Source organism: Trachemys scripta, chromosome 4, assembly GCF_013100865.1.
Source record: "Trachemys scripta elegans isolate TJP31775 chromosome 4, CAS_Tse_1.0, whole genome shotgun sequence".
Taxonomy (NCBI): Eukaryota; Metazoa; Chordata; order Testudines; family Emydidae; genus Trachemys; species Trachemys scripta.
The window spans coordinates 35,749,947-35,769,857 of NC_048301.1; positions in this window are offsets into that span (position 1 = coordinate 35,749,947).

The window sequence follows — 19,911 nt, forward strand, 5'->3', positions numbered from 1 at the left end:
CCACCTCTTTTTTCCATTGACTTCAATAGGGCAGGATTTCATCCCAGGTAGATTGTAGGAGGAAGCATTAGACATCTCTAACAACAAACAATACAAAGCCTGCTTGTTTTCTCAAGACTTCCAGTCCAGTTTTGTAAACATAATGAGTATAAGTTTTTTTAAACGGCCCCTGATTTTTCCCTGTTGCACATTATAGATCAGGGATTGGCAACCTTTGGCATGCGGCCCATCAGGGAAATCTGCTGGTGGGCTGGGAGGGTTTGCTTATCCGCAGTGTCCGCAGGTTCGGCTGATTGCAGCTCCCACTGGCTGCGGTTCGCTGTTCCAGGCTAATGGGAGCTGTGGGAAGTGGTGGCCAGCACATCCCTCGGCCTGCATCGCTTCCTGCAGTCCCCATTGGACTAGAATGGTGAACCGCGGCCAGTGGGAGCTGCGATCGGCCGAACCTGCGGATACTGCAGGTAAACAAACCGTCCCGGCCTGCCAGTGGCTTTCCCTGATGGGCCGCGTGCCAAAGGTTGCTGATTCCTGTTATAGATGCTCAGTCTGGAACTTGGGTTCTGAATCCTTGGGGAGAGGAGAAGAATTCAGAACTTGAACTTCAGCCTGAGCTGTAAGGTCTACACAGCTGTTTTCAGCACAGTAGTGCAAGCCCTGCTACCATGAGTCTGCAGACCTAGGCTGGGAGACTGTTTCCCTGATGCAGTGGAGACATACTTACGGAGACCTGGGTCTGGTCTAGTAGGTTCAGGTAAGATGTGGTTAGGCATCTGCCTTTTGGGTGTTCCTCCTGACTTTTATATGCTTTCCCATCACTCATTAGGGCTATTGCATTTGTGAGCTTACAAGTGTTTTATTGAACCTATTGTTTTAGGCCAGTCAGCTTTGAGGAAAAGCTATAAAAATAATTAGATTTTCTGGTCACGAGGCTTATTTCCTAGTCTATTGTTTATAGCCAAACAGGAAACCAGTGGCATTAGTCACTGGAAGGCTATCAGGTGATTGTGTCAGCTTTATCACTTCCTGAGCTAATGCTTGTAGGAATTGAATGTAAAAACAATAAAATTTTCAGTGAAGGTCCAATTACCATGTAAAAAATAGAAAACCAATAAGAGTTTAACATTTCACTGCAACCTCAATATAATGTAGCTAACTGGAAATCAACCATAAAAATGGCCATCTGCCAGCCGAATGTATTGACCTATACCATGTAGGTTTTTTGTTTACTTCTGGACAGATCTCTGGTAATGTACTAAACACTATTAAGTCCCAACTTTGAAAGTATTCCTTTTGTTTTCTCAATTACATATTCTAACATACTAGCAAGCTTCTGGTACCTGAACTTTTTAAGAGAGAAAGAATATATGGACTCTTACCAAAAAGCTGGTTTCAAATAACATCCAGACCTCGATAGAGATCAGAATTTGCAAACAGACCCTATCTTTTCAATGAGTAAACCAAAACCCTACACTTGGTTTTCTCCAAACTTTGAAGTATCTGAAATCTAGAGTCATGTGTGAATTTCACACTATAGGCATGAATAGAAACGAATAATAATTATAAAGATACCTAAGAGTGCCTCTAAAAATTAAATTGAGCAATAGTAATATAGAATGAGAACAGTTACCTTTCTATCATTTCCCGGTGATAATTCTGCACATAGGTATCTGATTCAGGTGGGGACTGGGGCTTAGTATATAAAGTAGAAGTAAAATATTAAATAAGAAACAGATGTGCAGTGTAGAAACACCCACTGATAGCATAATAGCTCTCTCTCATATATATTTGTGTGTGTGTGTGTGTGTGTGTGTGTGTGTGTGTGTGTGTGTGTGTGTACACACACATTGAGAGGTTAATGGTTGCTACTGAAAGGGACTAGACAGCTGTTTCTGAAGCAGTTCCCTGAGAAAGAGTGGTACCAATCCACTTTGGCACAATCTGTGCATTGAGAAGTTTACACTCAGTCAATAAAACAGAAATATATATAGTACAAAGTATACTGTATCAATTTAACTCTATGTATATAAATATAAATATAGAGTGAGATGTTATACTTGTAACATAGTTCTGTGAGTGTATTTAGGTTGCAAAGTCAAGCACTCAAAAGTTGGGAAATGCCGTCCAATTTGTTTTCCTTTTTCAGTGAAATTTCGCTTCAATAAAAAAGTTCCAATCATTTGTAGAGCTGTTCAGAAAATGGAAAACATTTTTTCAAACAATTTTCAATAATTTGTTTTCATTTTTCATCACAGTTTTCTTTCTAAAGTCTGTAGGCATTTTCTTACCAGCTCTATTGCACACAATTACTCATTTAGAACTTCACAGTGGAAAATACCACAGAACAAAAACTTCTGTTCTAGCAACACAGACTTGACACCAGTTGAGCTGAGAGAGAATCACTCCTAGGCATTATCAGTATAGAACCTTAGACAGACAGGTGGGCAGCAAGGCAGTGTGGTACACAACCCCTTTAGTCAGTATGTTATAATATATTCAAAAGGGCACAACTGGGTGAAATGCTCTGTATGTTCACTCACTTTGAAGATAACACATATAGAATCATGACTCAGTCATCAACTCTCTTTAGAGCTGATACCAATTGATTTGTCTAATTGCCTATATCCTTGAATGAGAAAGTAGTTTCTACACAGTCCCACCAGTTAAGAAAGGGTGGACTTGTTACACATTCTTTCATCTTCTGATAGAGAACCAGAGCACATAGTGAAATCAGGAATCACATGTTTCCATCATGTACATCATGCAGACAACAAACACTGCCCTCAGGGTAGCCACCAGCACTAAAGGCATACCCACAGTCTTGCTTTTAGAAGCAAAGTTAGTATCCAATATGACAGATTTTTAAAGTCATGCTACAGGTGTGTGTTACAGAACCAGGCTGGACTACTGGCACCAGGACAGTATCACACTTGTCCTGATTACCAAAATTTTATCTCACTGCTTGTTCATAAAGGGATACAGTGGATGATCTGTAATCCACTTTTTAAAGTAATTTTTACTTAGTACTAATAATCATGTTAGGGAAACCACAATGCAAACTGCATAGGACTAGTGTATATCTGGAATTGCATCTTTTAAAGAAAGTTTGTATCCGTTTAGCTCTGCTCTCCATGATAATTAATTAACTACAAAGATTATAGTGAACCTGATCTGACCTATGGTTTTTCATTAAAAACATAACGAATTCATAGTCCCTGTTGGAGACAGGATACTAAACTAGCTGGACCACTGATCTGATCTGGTATGGCTGTTCCCATGTGAATTTTGACTGAGTTTTGCTCTGAGGCATTAGCTTTATTCATACTTCTATCTCAAATAAAAGCTTGATGGGTGTTGAACTCATCTAGATCACAGCTAGACAAAATATTTGTGCCAGCTTGTGCAAAGAGGAACATCTGAGTTTCACTGACTATTAATAATCATTCTATATGTAGTTTTTTTATAGAGTGACCTCAAAATTTAGTGCCAAAATTCTTTGTGATCTTGTTTCCCATGATGCACTTGTAATGTCTAATCAAAAAGGTGAGAAAAACAAAGACAGATGACAATGGATTAATCTTAGCACTACTTTAGTATAGAGCAGCTATGCCCATTACACAGTTATCGACTGTGTACAGCATCAGCTTGTTTTTACAGTTCTGGTAGTACAGCTGTGACCTGCAACCCTTCGGCTATTCCAGGCTTGAGATCCATCTAGAGTTGGTCTTAGGGATGTTTAAATAACGTGGTCCCACCTGACACACCTTTGCCCACCCACTCCACTTGGTATCCTAAACTATGAGTCTGGGAGGAGTGTCTTCAAGTGAAATTTTTCTTTTCTAAATAGGAAGATGGAAAGGAGGCAAATGGTAGGACCCACATGGAAATGATGGGGGAGCCCTGCTCTCAGAGTGGAAGAGTATAATTGAAATGGCACTCCATTAGACAATTCTTGTATTCCTCTAAAACTAAGAAAGACCATGCCTACCAACCTGCAATACCCTTTCTCATTCCATCGTATCCTCCTAGTCTAGACCTACACCTCTTGTTAGCACTTAAACATACTGTACTCTGTCTTATGTGGTGGCATTCCAGAGTGCATGAATGTGTACAAGGATGATGTCAGTATCCCTGTCCTTAAAGAATATTTGAACTTGGATCTAAGGACTTGAGAGTCAAGTTCATTAAGTCTTTATGTTTAGGATGCCCTCAACCACTTCAAACTAAAGCTATTCACTTATTATGGTTGGATGGCATCTTTACTTTCACCTATATAGCACCATGCACTGCTATAGAAGAATATGAAAAAAAACAATAAGTATATTTGGCCAGAGTCTGTTCTTGTTATTTACAATAAGTAGCATCTGACTTCACAAGTAGTCCCATTGAAGACCCTGGAATTTTAGCTCACTGCTCACTACACTCCTTGTAGAATAAAGTGCCATTCAGCACAAGTAAGGGGAACAGAATTTGGTCCATAATAATTACTATCACTTTCAGGTTGTTTTTAAATGCCCACTTAAATGCTTATACTGAAACATGACTTTAGAAAATGGTGCAGAATAAAATAGTACTGCAGAGGCATTTTTTTTTTAAAAGCATAAAGAAAAACAACTGCTTCTTGATAAGCTGACAGAAACAATTTCAGTTCAACATTAGTGAACAAAAGCTGAAAGTGAAAGTTGTAGCCATAGGGGTCCAACCAAAGCGAAGCTGCCAAAGAGAGTAAAAGTAAGCTCTTATACAAGGGAAAGTAATTTTTCATACTTCTGTGAAATTATGGCTGAGTCTTTCATTGCGGAGTGTTACTGGATTTAAAGTACAGAAAAGGTGCAAAGAAAACCTTTCAGGCTAATGTTACAGTCCATCTGCTGGTACATAGAGTTTATTTTGCTGACTGTTTCATTTGGATAATGCGATTTGTTCAAAATAAGAAACCCAGTTTGGTTCAATCTTTAATGATATGGCACAAAGAAAGTGCATTGCTTTACTGTCCATATAAAATTATTATTAGGACACCTGGAAGAACTGGCATACTTTAAAAGGGAAAAAAAGTGAGATTAATTTAGCGCTCATGAAAGTTTGTTCGAGTGACAGCACTAAGGAGCAAAGTTTTTTATCCTCAGAACAGGGTCAGTTCAGATAGCAGCAGCACACACTTCCTTCACTGTTCTTCCAATATACCTCAACCCTGAAACTTAGGGACAAACTCTACAGAGGAGAGGGGAGTTGAGTCTTTATGATCCATTCAGCCATTTGCCTCTCTGCTGGGAACTGCTAGTTCTAATGGTATTTCTGTGAAGTGAAAAGCTGTTCAATAGAGACTGGACTGTGACCACTACCTCACACCTCCTATGATGTATTGAGGACCTTCAACTCCTGTTGGCTTCAGTGGAGGTTGACTGAGCTCAGTGTCTTGCAGGACTGAGCCTCTCTCCTCCATGAAAAAACACCACCACCAGAACTAAAAAATCCTGAGTCACTAACATTCTGGGCTGGATTTCCACTGGGGGTCTAGTTGTGAAAGTATTCTTATATCCCTCACATCCAGTCACCAAGGAACTTACAACCCTCCTGGGATTTCTAAAACAAGCCCACTATTTAACTACCATTTTCACTTTATATGGCCAGCTTTCCTTCTCAATACAGACAACTGACCTTCCTTTCTCTTATCCAGGCAGAGCATTTCCAGCCATCTTGCCAACTATTTCACACCACAATGGTGTGGGTACCCTTCAGTTTTACCCAGATGGAAGTTTGATAACCATCGTAATAATACATAACACTTACATGTGGTCTTTCATCCACAGATCTCAGTGCACTCAAGAAGCATTAATTAGGTAAGCCACACAACAGCTTGGGAGCCAGGGAAGTTTTTATTCTCATTTTTTAGATAAATAAAATTGAGCCATGGAAAGGTTAGGTGACTTGCCCAAGGTCACACAAGTCAGTGGCAGAGTTGGGAAGGGAAGGCAAGAATGTTTGCTGTTCTAACCACTAGACAAACTGCATCCCTAAATCGGAAAGACTATATGAAATAAAAAGTAGGAACAACCCAGACTCAAATATGCCATGTTCCTCTAATCTCCCTGTTGCTTATATTTCTCAAACACATAGGCTGGCAGTTAAAAAGGCCTAAATTTCCCCTGGCCTTGACAAACACTAATTGGGATGATCATAACTTGAAACTTGTGCCATTGCCGATGTGATTTTTTTTTTTAAATGAGGGGCTCAAATCTCCTTTAGATCAGTTAGCTAATTGGCCCTCACTGTCCTAACCATGCTCCCTTGTAAAATTAAATAAAAAAGCAAACCAAAAACAAAATCTGCTCCTTCCCTTTAGATTGGAGTCTGGAATGCTGGTTATCATTGGGATTGGCCATTTTTTGTTTGAGCCCTCCTTTATCACAGAGATAGAGCTACATGTAAGGCTATCCTCTTCCAAATGGACAGGAATTTTATCAAAATAAACCTGCCCAGAAACCCCTTTCTCCCTCCCTCCACACTAAGTGAAATATTAGACTGCTTTGAAAAAGAAGAGGGGGGAAGCCCTCAATTAGGTTGAGCAAGATTGAGATGGAATTTTATATTTATATGGTATTTTAACTTCAGTGTTGTTATTGAATCCTGCATTCAATTACATTGCAGTTGCACTGTTAATGATCCCCTATATAAATATACAGTATCATACCACAAGCCAAGAGAAAGGTGGTTATCAAGAGGTCACACGGTTTAAAAAAACAGATAAGATGTAGCTTTGGGCCACTTTGACCTAGCCTTCCATATACATTTTTTGTGCATGTTCAGATAGGTTATGATTTCAACACTTTATCCTCACTGCACATTCTCTTTTTCTTTAGTAACCTTCCAGTATACTTTAAGATCTCTTTTGACTACAATACCTAAAAGGCTATATGGTCCATAAAACTGAATACCTCTGAGATTTCCCACTGGAACAGTAGAACAGCTGTCCTGAAAGGATGAGCTATATGTTTTTAATTCCATGTGCAATTTCTGCCACTTTGCTGCAGCACTACACTGTGATGGGGTCTAGATGAAAACTGAGCCTTGTCTAACTTAAAAAAAAAACAAAACAATGTGAACTTGAAGACTGAGTGCTAGGAACCATAAGTATTATGAAGATGAACATTGTACCTTTAAGATGACAGTGGAGTTAGTTTCCTGTCAATCTCCCATGTCCCCTCGGTCAGAGGTTGACCTATGAGGTTGAGGGAGAGAGAGAGAGAGAAGCCACCTTAAGAACAGCTGCTTCTGGAAGAAACTGCTCCTGTAATACAGATAAGTTAAAATAGCAAGTGTTACAAATTAATTCTGTTTGTTGATTATAGATGTGTCTTCAAAGTTACTAATAGGTTTAATAACTCAGATTGAAAAGAGGTACATAACAGAGATAGTGAGAAGAATCCAAGACACGTTTAGTTCCCTATCATTCCAAAACATTTTATAAACCATACTGATTGAAAATATATGTATAGGAATAATTTCACCCACCACTGAAATGCAGCCACCTCAAGGGTCAAATGTGGCAGCTGTCTAAACGTTTATTTAGTGTTGCTAGACAAAGAAATTAAGAAGAATGCCATAGCCATAAGAAACTTCCAGGGGGGTTGTATACAGACAATAATATAGAAATTGAATTGTTTCTAAACAATGTTTTACCAAGTTTTCCAGAAGTCACTTGTGGCTCTTTTAATCACTCAACTTTCAAATATTTATTAATAAGATATTTAAAACTATATTTTATTATAATACTTAGGATTGTGGAAGGTTTAATGAAAATACATCCCCCAGTTACCATCTGTGTTGAGTAATCTTCCACCAAACCAACCAAATTTATCCCAAGTGTAACTCTGTTATTTCCAACAGGCTTACACCAATGATAAATCTGTTCTTCTGTTTCAAAATATCAGATCCTGCCTTGTATTTCTGAGGTCAACTTGTGTTTTGTCATTAACGTCAATGGGAGTGGAAGTCAAGTCATCAAGTCATCTAAATGGACTAAATTAAAGGGCAGTACACTTAGACAAAGAGGTTTTTTGTGCAACATAGAATCAATCTTTGTCATTCACTGCAACAGGAAGTCATCAAGGGTAGATTTTAAAAGGAACTGGATCATATAATAATATTTGTGGATATTTAAGCAAAGACTATAACAAGAGGCAATCAAGTCTCATGCTTCAGGGTGTAAAATGATCATAATTAGGGATCAGGAAGGAATTTTCTTATGTAAAACATTGTACAATTGTCCAGGTGCAAGAGCGGGATCAGGTATTAGTCAGGGTTGGGGCACGATGCCAATTATGGTCTGTGATATAGGTTCCTATTAAAACACAGATGTTTGCTTTAATTTTAGGTAACGTATAAGAAAATGTTACTGTGCTTCAGCCAAACAGTTTGCATCGTATAAAAGACTGCAGCAGATTGTTAAGAAAATATAGGTTACATTTTAAAATAAATAAAAATAAGAGCAGTGGTATTGTGAGGTGGGTTTTTAGTGTTGTCATAAAGCAAAAACGTGAAACACAGAAATCTCAGAGACAGTTATGTCCGATAACTCAACTTTGTATTCTATCCCACACATGGACCCAGTTTAATATCAGGTAATATTACTAGATTACTAGTCATTTCTGCTTCATAGGGACATCCACCTCATCTTCAAGGCAGGGAAAGAGACACAGCAGATCCAGGGCATAGATAGCAAAAGGAACATGCTTACTCAGGAAAAACAAGGAAGGAGAAACTTCTTGCTTAGTTCATGGCTGCCCAGAAAGTATTGCCTGGTCTATCATAGAGCCACAAGTAGGCACACACGATGGTCACAAAGGGCCAGGCTCTAAAAGGGACAGACAATCTAAACAGTATGCACCAACGGTTCTCAAATTGGCAGTCAGGACCCCTCAGGGGGTTGTGAGGTTATTATGTGAGGGGTCGCAAGCTGTCAGCTGTTCTTCCCCAAACCCCACTTTGCCTCCAGTATTTATAATGGTGTTATAAAGTGTTTTTAATTGATAACGGGTAGTCACACCCAGAGACTTGCTATGTGAAAGGGGACACCAGTACAAAAGTTTGTGTATGCCAGTGATTCTCAAATAGATTGTGTAAAATTTTGGATTTAGGCTTCTAAATCATGGACATGCTTTTGCAAGTGTTACTCTTTCACTATAACAGCCACTCTCATCATTCAGAGAAGACCCAGAGGAATGATTAAAGGTTGTGAAAACATCTTTATAGTGAAAGACTCAAGGAGCTCAATCTATTCATCTGATCAAGGAGAAGGTTAAGGGGTGACTTGATCACAATCTGTAAGTACTTACACAGGAAACAGAAATTTGATTTTAGAGGGCTATTCAATCTAGCACACATAGATATAACAAGAGTCAATGGCTAAAATTTGAAGTTTGACAAATTCTGACTAGAAAGATGCAAAATTTTAACAGTGAGCTAATTGAATACTGGGACAACTTACCATGGGTTGTTGTAGATTCTCTGTCACTGAAATTTTTTAAATCAATATTGCGTGTTTTCTTTCTAAAAGATATGCTCTCATTCAAGAATAGACTTGAGGCAGGTATTAATACAGGAAGTCCTATGCCCCATGTGATGCAGGAGGAAGTCAGACTTGATGATCACAGTGGTTCTTTCAGTCCTTAAAAATCTATGAAACCTAGCTCCATTCTCTCCAAGCTTAACAATTTATCCTTTTCAGTTACTTTTAACAAAAAGGATGAGGAAAAGACAAAACACAAAGGGGACAAAACTCATCCCTCACATAAGCCAGACACAAGCAAATGCACAACTGAATATTTAGTTGTGCCATCTTATGGCATGGATCCATTACTTGTATTACTTTAAATATTCATTTTCATGTAAAATTTTCCCTAAAATGTAGGAGCCAATCACAGCTGATTTAAATTATTATTAATTTGTTAAAGTCCCCAATAGGGTCCCTTTAAAACTAGAAGAAAGCAGCATACTGTGAGAGTTGGCCCCTTAAGCTCCAAGCAAAGGAGACAAGTCCCCATAAATGGTCAGATTCTGCACTCCCTACTCATGCTGAATAGCACTTGGCAGGTAGCTCCATTAGTCCCATTGAACTAAGCAGGGTTACTTGCTTGAGTTCCTGCAAGGAACCCACAAAGGGAGAGGCAATTCTCAATTTAGTCCTGAGTGGAGTGCAGGATCTGGTCCAAGAGGTAACTATAACAGGACCGCTTGGAAATAGTGACCATAATATAATAACATTTAACATCCCTGTGGTGGGAAGAACACCTCAACAGCCCAACACTGTGGCATTTAATTTCAGAAAGGGGAACTATGCAAAAATTAGGAGGTTAGTTAATCAGAAATTAAAAGGTACAATGACTAGAATGAAATCCCTGCAAGCTGCATGGACACTTTTCAAAGACACCATAATAGAGGTCCAACTTAAATGTATACCCCAAATTAAAAAACACAGTAAAAGAACTAAAAAAAGAGCCACCGTGGCTTAACAACCATGTAAAAGAAGCAGTGAGAGATAAAAAGGTATCTTTTAAAAAGTGGAAGTAGAATCCTAGTGAGGTAAATAGAAAGGAGCATAAACACTGCCTAATTAAGTGTAAAAATGTAATAAGAAAAGCCAAAAAGGAGTTTGAAGACCAGCTAGCCAAAAACTCAAAAGGTAATAACAAAATGTTTTTTTTTTTTTAATACATCAGAAGCAGGAAGCCTGTTAAACAACCAGTGGGGCCCCTGGATGATCGAGATAAAAAAGGAGCACTTAAAGATGATAAAGTCATTTGCTTCAGTCTTCACGGCTTAGGATGTTAGGAAGATTCCCAAACTTGAGCCATCCTTTGTTAGTAACAAATCTGAGGAATTGTCATAGATTGAAGTATCATTAGAGGAGGTTTTGGAATTAATTGATAAATCGTGTTTTACTAATCTATTAGAGTTCTTTGAAGGGGTCAAACATGTGGACAAGGAGGGATCCAGTGGACATAGTGTACTTCGATTTCCAGAAAGCCTTTGACAAGGTCCCTCACCAAAGGCTCTTACGTAAATTAAGTTGTCATGGGATAAGAGGGAAGATCCTTTCATGGATTGAGATCTGGTTAAAAGACAGGGAACAAAGGGTAGGAATAAATGGTAAATTTTCAAAATGGAGAGGGGTAATTAGTGGTTTTCCCCAAAAGTCAGTCCTAGGACCAATCCTATTCAACTTACTCATAAATGATCTGGAGAAAGGGGTAAACAGTCAGATGGCAAAGTTTGCAGACGATACTAAACTGCTCAAGATTGTTAAGACCAAAGCAGACTGTGAAGAACTTCAAAAAGATCTCACAAAATTAAGTGATTGGGCAAGAAAATGGCAAATGAAATTTAATGTGGATAAATGTAAAGTAATGTAAAGTAAAGTAAACTGGAAAAAATAACCCCAACTATACATACAATATGATGGGGCTAATTTAGCTACAACTAATCAGGAAGGAGATCTTGGAATAATCATGGATAGTTCTCTGAAGACATCCATGCAGTGTGCAGTGGCAGTCAAAAAAGCAAACAGGATGTTAGGAATCATGAAAAAAGGGATAGAGAATATTTTATTGCCCTTATCTAAATCCATGGTATGCCCACATCTTGAATACTGCATACAGATGTGGTCTCTTCATCTCAAAAGAGATATACTGGCATTAGAACAGGTTCAGGTTCAAAGAAGGGCAACTAAAATGATTAGGGGTTTGGAACGGGTCCCATATGATGAGAGATTAAAGATGCTAGGACTTTTCAGCTTGGAAAAGAGGAGACTAAGGGGGGGGTATGATAGAGGTATATAAAATCATGAGTGATGTGGAGAAAGTGAATAAGGAAAAGTTATTTACTTGTTTCCATAATATAAGAACTAGGAGCCACCAAATTAATGGGCAGTAGGTTTAAAACAAATAAAAGGAAGTTCTTCCTCACACAGCACACAGTCAACCTGTGGAACTCCTTGCCTGAGGAGGTTGTGAAGGCTAGGACTATAACAGGGTTTAAAAAGAGAACTAGATAAATTCATGAAGGTTAAGTCCATTAATGACTATTAGCCAGGATGGGTAAGGAATGGTGTCCCTAGCCTCTGTTTGTCAGAGGGTGGAGATGGATGGCAGGTTCACTCCCTCTGGGGCACCTGGCATTGGCAGACAGGATATTGGGATGGATGGACCTTTGGTCTGACCCAGTATGGCCATTCTTATGTTCTTTTTAGAGTAAGCCTTAGTGATTGGCAAACCAGTTGTCAATGTAGTGTGCTAGTCTGCCACGCAATAAGTCGCTATATAGGTAAACCCTTAATGTTGCAGATTGTGCCTCAGTGTGGTTGTGAATGCTTCCTTAAGTAACAAAGGGTGATGAGTCAGTTGCTATGTTAATACTTAGTCATGCCATGGGTGCAGGGGACTGGACTAGATGATCGAGGTCCCTTCCGGTCCTACGATCCTATGATAGCTACTTTTTTTTATAGAGAGGCAGAAGCAGGAAAATAATCGCAGAGACACTTCAAATCAGGTAAAGTGCACAGAATTCCCTTCTGACTTGACTCTTTTTCACCGAGGTACAATTAAAAAAAGCTTGCCTTATTTCAGATAATATTATTTTCTACAGCTTGGACTGAGCCCCAAAATTAGGATCTTGGATTCAAATTTCTCCACAATATCTGTGCTTTGGGATACAGTTCTGTCACATCTTATGCTGGGTTACGTTCCGCAGTGAGCGCGTAAAGTGAAAATCGCGCATAGTCAAAACGACCCTTGAAAATCTCTTAATCACCCAAAAAGTACAGTTGTGTATACAACCCTGTACAGTACTATGTATTGTATACAGCAATGTACAGTACAGTATATAATAAAGACTACATATGCAAAATATAATTATAATTTTTAACAACATAAGAGACAGAAGAATGAAAGAAAAAAAATGGAAACAGTACAGTACTGTAAACCTGAACAGTCACCAGTCATCCTGGATATTCTTGCTAGTCTTGTACTGTACACACTCCAACGATTAGTCTTCCTCTTCCCCTGACAACACTATCATTGAGTCGTCAGGGCTTGATGTCGATCCAGGAGACGATGGGCCAGGCTTGGGTGACGGAGAGTGAGTTGTAGGCGAAATGGTTGGCTCTGGTTCAGCTCGAGAAGTTGATTGTGTAGGCTCTGTTGCTGCTGGTTGTTTTTTCTTTAAAAATATGGTGATTGTCAACTCTCGCTGTTGTCTCTTGAGCTCCTCAAACATTTCTTGGTACGGTCTCAAATCATCCGTAATACTACGTGTGATTTTGAGGCTGTTCCATAGAAGGATCATATTCAGAAATTAAATCATTCAAGTGTTTCGCTGCTTGGAACACTTCAGAAAATTTATGAAGATTCCAAATTGCGGGCTCTTCCTGCTCGTCATCATCTTCATCTTCTGTAGACGATTTTATCAGTTCCTCTAACTCTTCGTTAGTCAATGTTTCTCTATGGCCCTCAATTAATTCCTCATTTTCTTCCTTGAGGATGTTGATGAAGCCATCACCACCCACTTGCCTGGCCACCTGAACAATGAGTTTCACTTCTTTGTCAATGGTCGGGAAACCCATAAAATCATTCACACAGTCTTCCCATAGGTTTCGCCAACATGCATTGACTGTTTCAGGCTTGATTGGGCCTTCAAAAACAGAACATGGCTGAACATTTTGCTCTAAATGTACACTGAAAAAATAATGTTTCAGCTTTTTTTTTGTTTTAACAACTGCCACAAATAGGCTGTGTGTTTAGAACTCTTAGCAGAAGCTATCAATTTCAATTTTCTTTAGCTCTGTTTAAAAACAAAAAACATTGTTGGTAGCTCATATTAAAGATACATTTATGGGAACTTATTGATCTATTAAATTAAGGTGCTTGCTTTTCAAGCTTCTGGAGTAAGAAGTCCTAATGAAAGAAATACTCTATAGTGGCTTTAGCTCATTGAGCCCCCAAGGGATAAGAAGTCCCCATTCACCATACCCTACCAGGCAAATAAATTGATACAAGAGAGGTACACAGGGCCAATTATATCTCATGGAAACTGTTTGCTTTTCTTATGCCGTAGGTGTGACTGTTCCCTTTGGGTTAGATTTGAGGCTTACTGACATGATACAAAGGAAAAGGCTTGTATTCTTCTTGCTTATAACTATACATTTTGTGGGTCGCTTTTACCCACCAGTTGTTTTATTGCAGTCCCTTAGCTCAACACATTTATTCTTCAGTAAAATAAAATACATTAAAGAATTAAGCACCAAATTCCTTTCTTTATTTCACATTTTCTGACCATAACCATAATAACGAATATTTCCACTCAAACAGAACTGTCTCAAAGGAATAATTCAAACCTCACAACCTCTCTGTCAGGGTCACGATCCCAAATTTCACAGATTTAGAAACTCAGGCAAATAGTAATTGTGTCTTGCAGAAAGCCTATGTCAGTGCTGTGACTCAGCCACACATCTCCCACATCCTACTCCTATTCCTTAGCCATAAAAACACTCTTGCTGCCACTAGGCATCATAATCCGATACAGTTAATACGGAGGAAGTTGTATGGGGACTGAGCTCTCACAAGCCATTGGGACAAGGGACCCCAGTTAGCAGATGATTGGTAGCACAGGTTTCACTGTCTCCTATTTTATATTCCAGCTATGTAGATAGAAAAAGGACAGCAGTTTTTGAGCAGTTGAAAGGCACAAGCGGCTGGAAATAAGAATTTTCTTGCACAAAACTTGTTCTAGAAGACTAAATAGTGCAAAAGAAAATTGTATCATCACATTAAAATTGTTTGTCTTCATAATGCTCAGAGGGCATTTTTTTTAAAAAAGCTAACTGAAACCGATAGTTACAAATAAATCAGAGCCCCTCCTCCCTCCGGTATGCAAACAACACAGAAACCACATACCACAAATAAACCCTTGAGCTATCCCCAAAAGGCACCATTGGTCATCTCTGGCAGACAGAGTGGGATTGATTTCCAGAATCACAAGGCACTGAGAGAAAACATTTTGCCTTAGTGGAGCTGTAGCCTATTTCCCTAGCTCACTGATTGAGGGCATATTTAAGTGACCCTCAGTGTTCTCATCATAAGGCTGCTGGGTTTATTCTATAGGCTTGTTTACACAGCAATTTAGTGTGCACTGTGCAGCAAGCCAGGGTCTAAATGTACAGTGCTCTACCCTGCTGTGTACTAAATGGCTATATTGGTCTTGCTACCAAAGTTCTGTAGTGAACTTTGACCTACTGCTGTTTGACAGAGCCCTATGGAACTTGTAGTGTATGGTGACATGGTGTGTAGCAGACTAGAGTGCTGTTGTGCATTAAAACTCCATCTGATGTGTGTGAGTACCTACCTTTGAATCCACTGGTGCTCTGTACTGGAATGTGAGTTGTATAGCATGGGCCATACATGGAAGAGGAAAAGGTTAATAAATTCACAGTGGAGCATGATACAGAGATTTAAACTGAAAGTCAATTTTTTTCACATATAGTTTATCTTCTAATTGGGGCAGCAGAACCATCACACCTCCTGCCTCCTGTTTTCTGCAGATTACTTTCTGTATCAATAGTAACATGCATCAGTTTTAAATCCAGTGCTGCTTATCAGGTCCTAGTACTTTTTCACCTTACTAGATTGTGGCTGGCTGCCACATAGCCAATGACTGGTGGCTGTGACTTTGGAAGAGTGAGCAAACAAAGGGATCCATAAGAAACAAGACCAGCATTGATCAAACTGGACAAAAACAAGCGTATGAAATTGCAAAAAAAACCCTAACAACAAATATCGTCCCCCTTTCTGGGTGTCCCACTAAGACTTTACACTGTCAGACTAGACACTCTGTTTTCCTGATAGATTGCAACAGATTCTGGGACAGAGTATATTTGCTTATGAAAATATTTTTACGGCAAGCAAGGGCCACCACAGAATAATGCATATGCACACACACAGGTGCACACAGTACTGTACTGCTTGTATGGGTGTAACGTTTAGAACTATCTTTGTCTAAATTGTTTCTCCTTCCCCTTCTGCAACCTCCAGGAAAAAAAAACAAAATATTTTTTTGAATTGCTTTGGGTCATGGAAATGTAATTTTTAGCAAATTAAGACTTTATTCCAGCTAGTTTATGACCAGTTCACTATGTCTTAATGCTCCCTCCTCCTTACTTTGCAACATGAGACCTCAATAGACAATCTCATGATCTTTCCAAGACCATTCTGTGGATTTTCATGATTCAAGGCAACAGCAGGTGATATTCATTTTGCAAAGAGAATTTAAATGCTAGTGAAATATGTCAGGTCAACAGCTCTAGAAAATAAATATTCCATTATCTATCCAAATAAAAGATTCACCAACAGCAATGGCAATTCAAGCTTCCCCCCATACTGCCTCAAAGTGTACCTCAAAATGGACCTGGAGCAGTCACTTCTATGGTGAAAGAGTTTAATCTCTTAAAGAGGCACTCACCTCTTTAGTGCCTTCAAGTGGCTGGGTGCTGTACCATAGTCCTTTTCTCCTCCCTGGTGCCCCTTGCAGGCTGCCAGCCAACTTGGGGAGGGGTGGGGGGGTCTTAAATGGTTTGGCCAAGTCACAGAGTCCAAATGAACCCCTTCCAGGATACTGAAAAGAGTCCAGCAAATAAGACTGCCTTTGCCTTTGCAAGGTCTTCAGTCATTTTAACACAGCTCTTTGCTTAGGCTCCCAAATAAGTCCTGCCCCCTCTTGGGGGTTATGCCATTTTACCTGTGACTGTTGGGAAACCCAGGACCACCCACTACTCTGGTACCTTATATACAGCAGCCACATACCATTCACTTCAATGCTTTGCAGCTAGCTCCCTGGGCCTTTTTCAATAAATTCTCTCTTTGCTATCTCAACGTAAATTCAGCCAGCCATAAACTCTGGCTACTTGTTAGGCTCCTTTTGCCAAAGAGGAGCAGCACCAACCTTCACTCCTCTCTCCCCAGCCAGGAACTGATCTGCTAAGGCCCTGCAGCTCTTTTTATCTGGGCCTGCTCGGCTATGATTGGCTGTCACTAGCCCTTTTAGCCCTTGGAGGATCAGGTCTCTCTAGTTTCTAAGATGACTGCTCCAGTGAGGCCTCTCTAGGAAGGCCTGGAGGACCCACCTTTGCTGCTCTTTTCCTCCCATTTTGCTGCATCCTGGGGTGGGGTGTAGCATAGCAGCAGGGCCTCCAGCAGGGCACAAAAGCCTGGTACACCCATCATAAGTCACCATGATCTTTTCAATCTCAGACTTTCAGCTAAGACTCACAAAGGGGTTCTAGACAGTATCAGTAGTAATGACAGTTTCCTGATGTGGGCAGTTTTCCACAGGAAATTGGACTGAGATTCAACAAGAAACTTCATATTAGCCATTGCAGAGCCATCAGAAAGCAAAAATTTTGGGTGGAGTATGAATAGTATGACATTCAGGATAGCTTTATTTCCTGCTCCATGTCACTTGACCAGTTATAAACTGTACTAACCCTGTCATATAATCCACTGACTCATGTGGCTGCTGTTACAGGTAGAGCTAACCTGACCTAATTTTGCAATAATAATCTAGAAGGGATTGGTTTTACAGCTCAAGACCATGACCCTAAACTATCTACTCCCTGCACAAAAGAGGAAACATTATCAAGTAACCCTTCTGCCAGATGTTAACAGCAGCAAAAAAAGGGACAGATACAATTATCTAGAAGTTCCTTCTTGGAATTTAACCAATAACACTGGCTCAAGCTCCCACCAAGAATCCTGACAAAGATAATAACATTTTATTACCATCAAACACAAAATTTAACTGATTTTTGACCTAGATGCCCCAACCAGTCACATAACTGAAATCCACATGAGGCCTGGCTTATTTATTCATTTCCTCTTGCTTACTAACAGAGGCTAGCAGAGATCTCCCTCCCTTATGGAACCCCTGTCCATCTGGTTCTCAAGCAGATCGGACTACTCTTTTATTTCTTCACCAACAGGTGTTAATAGCAAACTCCTTATTCTCTAGGGGCTTCAGGCAACAGGGCTTACAGAAACTACCTCTCATCCTCCAAACTAGAGCTGGTCAAAAAGTTTTCGAAGAAACAGTTTTCTATCAGAAAATGCCATTTTGTCAAAATTAAAATATTTTGTGGCAGAGTGTTGATTTCAACAAAATTTATGACAGAAGAGTTTCAAAACAATTAAAAATTGAAATCACATATTGCATTTCAACTTCATTTTTTTCATTTAATCTTTTATATTACATTGTTATATAATATTGAATTTAAAATTGTATATTTATATTATATTATGTTTTAAAGCTATTGAAATGAAACCTTCTGACATTATCAAAACAAAACATTTCAATACAGTCACTTCAACGTTTCCAAATCCAACTTTTTCAGAATTTCCGTTTCATGAACGTTTCAAAATGTTGACTTTTCATCTGAATTCAGGCTGAAAACAAGTTTTGAAACGTCAGAATTTCCTGTGTTATGGATATTTCATTTTTCAACCAGCTCTGTGCAAAACTATTGCTAATATCCAATATATGAGTTTGGGACTGATCCAGAATTTTCTCTCTGTGTTTTTAAATAGGAACCTCATGTTGTTACTGCAAAATCTGGAACCCAGGGACATTCTTTCAGAAAAATTCTGGAATGTGGGGGGTAAAGTTGTACCAGCAATCCTGCTTCTCCTCCCTGTTGAGGATGTGGCTGCTCGTGAATTATTCACAGACCAGTCATATCCCACAGGGGTTGGGGAGGTGGCAGGCTGGGGATGGGGTTGTCTCACCATGGCTGGCCCAGGGTAAGGCTCAAGGCCTGACTCACCCCACATTCAGCTCCAGCCCAGACCATCGTTGGTGCTCCTATCTGGCAGGGAGTGGGGGATGACACTGACAAAACAACAAATAGGAGCCTCAGCCCTGTCCACTTCTCAGAAGCTCCCACAGTCCCAGTGGAGACAGTTCAGTGCTAGCTGACAGTGAGCTATGAGAAGTCTGGGGGGTGGAGCAAACCGAGGTGCAGGGGGAGCAATTGCCCCTCCACCTGCGAAATAACAAATGACGTCACTGTCTGGAACCTTTATTATGTGAAGCTCTTGGTCAACCAACAACATGTTTTGTATTTTAACTATGCTCCTATGACAAAATTCTGCTTGCTTCCAAAACAGGAGCATAGCTTCCATTAAAATAATTTAAAAGCGTCTTGATGCATCTTAGGACAGAATTTGGCTCTTAAATTTCTACACTGGAAAATATTTACCGGTATGTCTGTTAGGCAATAGTTAAATAGAAGAGCCTAGAGTTCTGCCAGTCAGGTTCATAATGGAGACCAGATTTTCACCATAAGTCTGTCTTGTCCTGATGCAGAGATGTCTGGTTTTGCAACCGCAAGGGAAGCATCTAGTTCACACAACCATGGACTCTGCTCTTACTTCTGTCTTCCTTGATAGATGACTAGAATTTGCTTGTGGTTTGAGTTCATTGGGAACAATAGTCTCCAGTTGGTCAGTTCTTTACTCAGGCCCTTTGTGTCACAGCTGGATTGTGAGTGGCCAGACCTAATAGTAAGAGCCAGAGTCCACAGTCACAAGAAAGTGGTAAGGAGTCATCTGGGTCAGGATACTAGGAGGTCAGAAGCAGGAGACAAGTTGGAGATCAGAACCATAAGTCGGGATCCAGAGTCAATCCAAGTGAAGATAACAGGAGGTCAGAGCCCAGATACAAACTGGAGGTCAGAACCTCAAATCAGATGCCATGTGTCACGCCAGGTCAGGATGCCAGGGGAGCAGGGACACTTATTGAGCATCTGGGGCATGGACAAGTACGATACCGCCCATATCTAAAGGCTTCTCCCCCCCCCCCAGCCTAAGGGGGGAA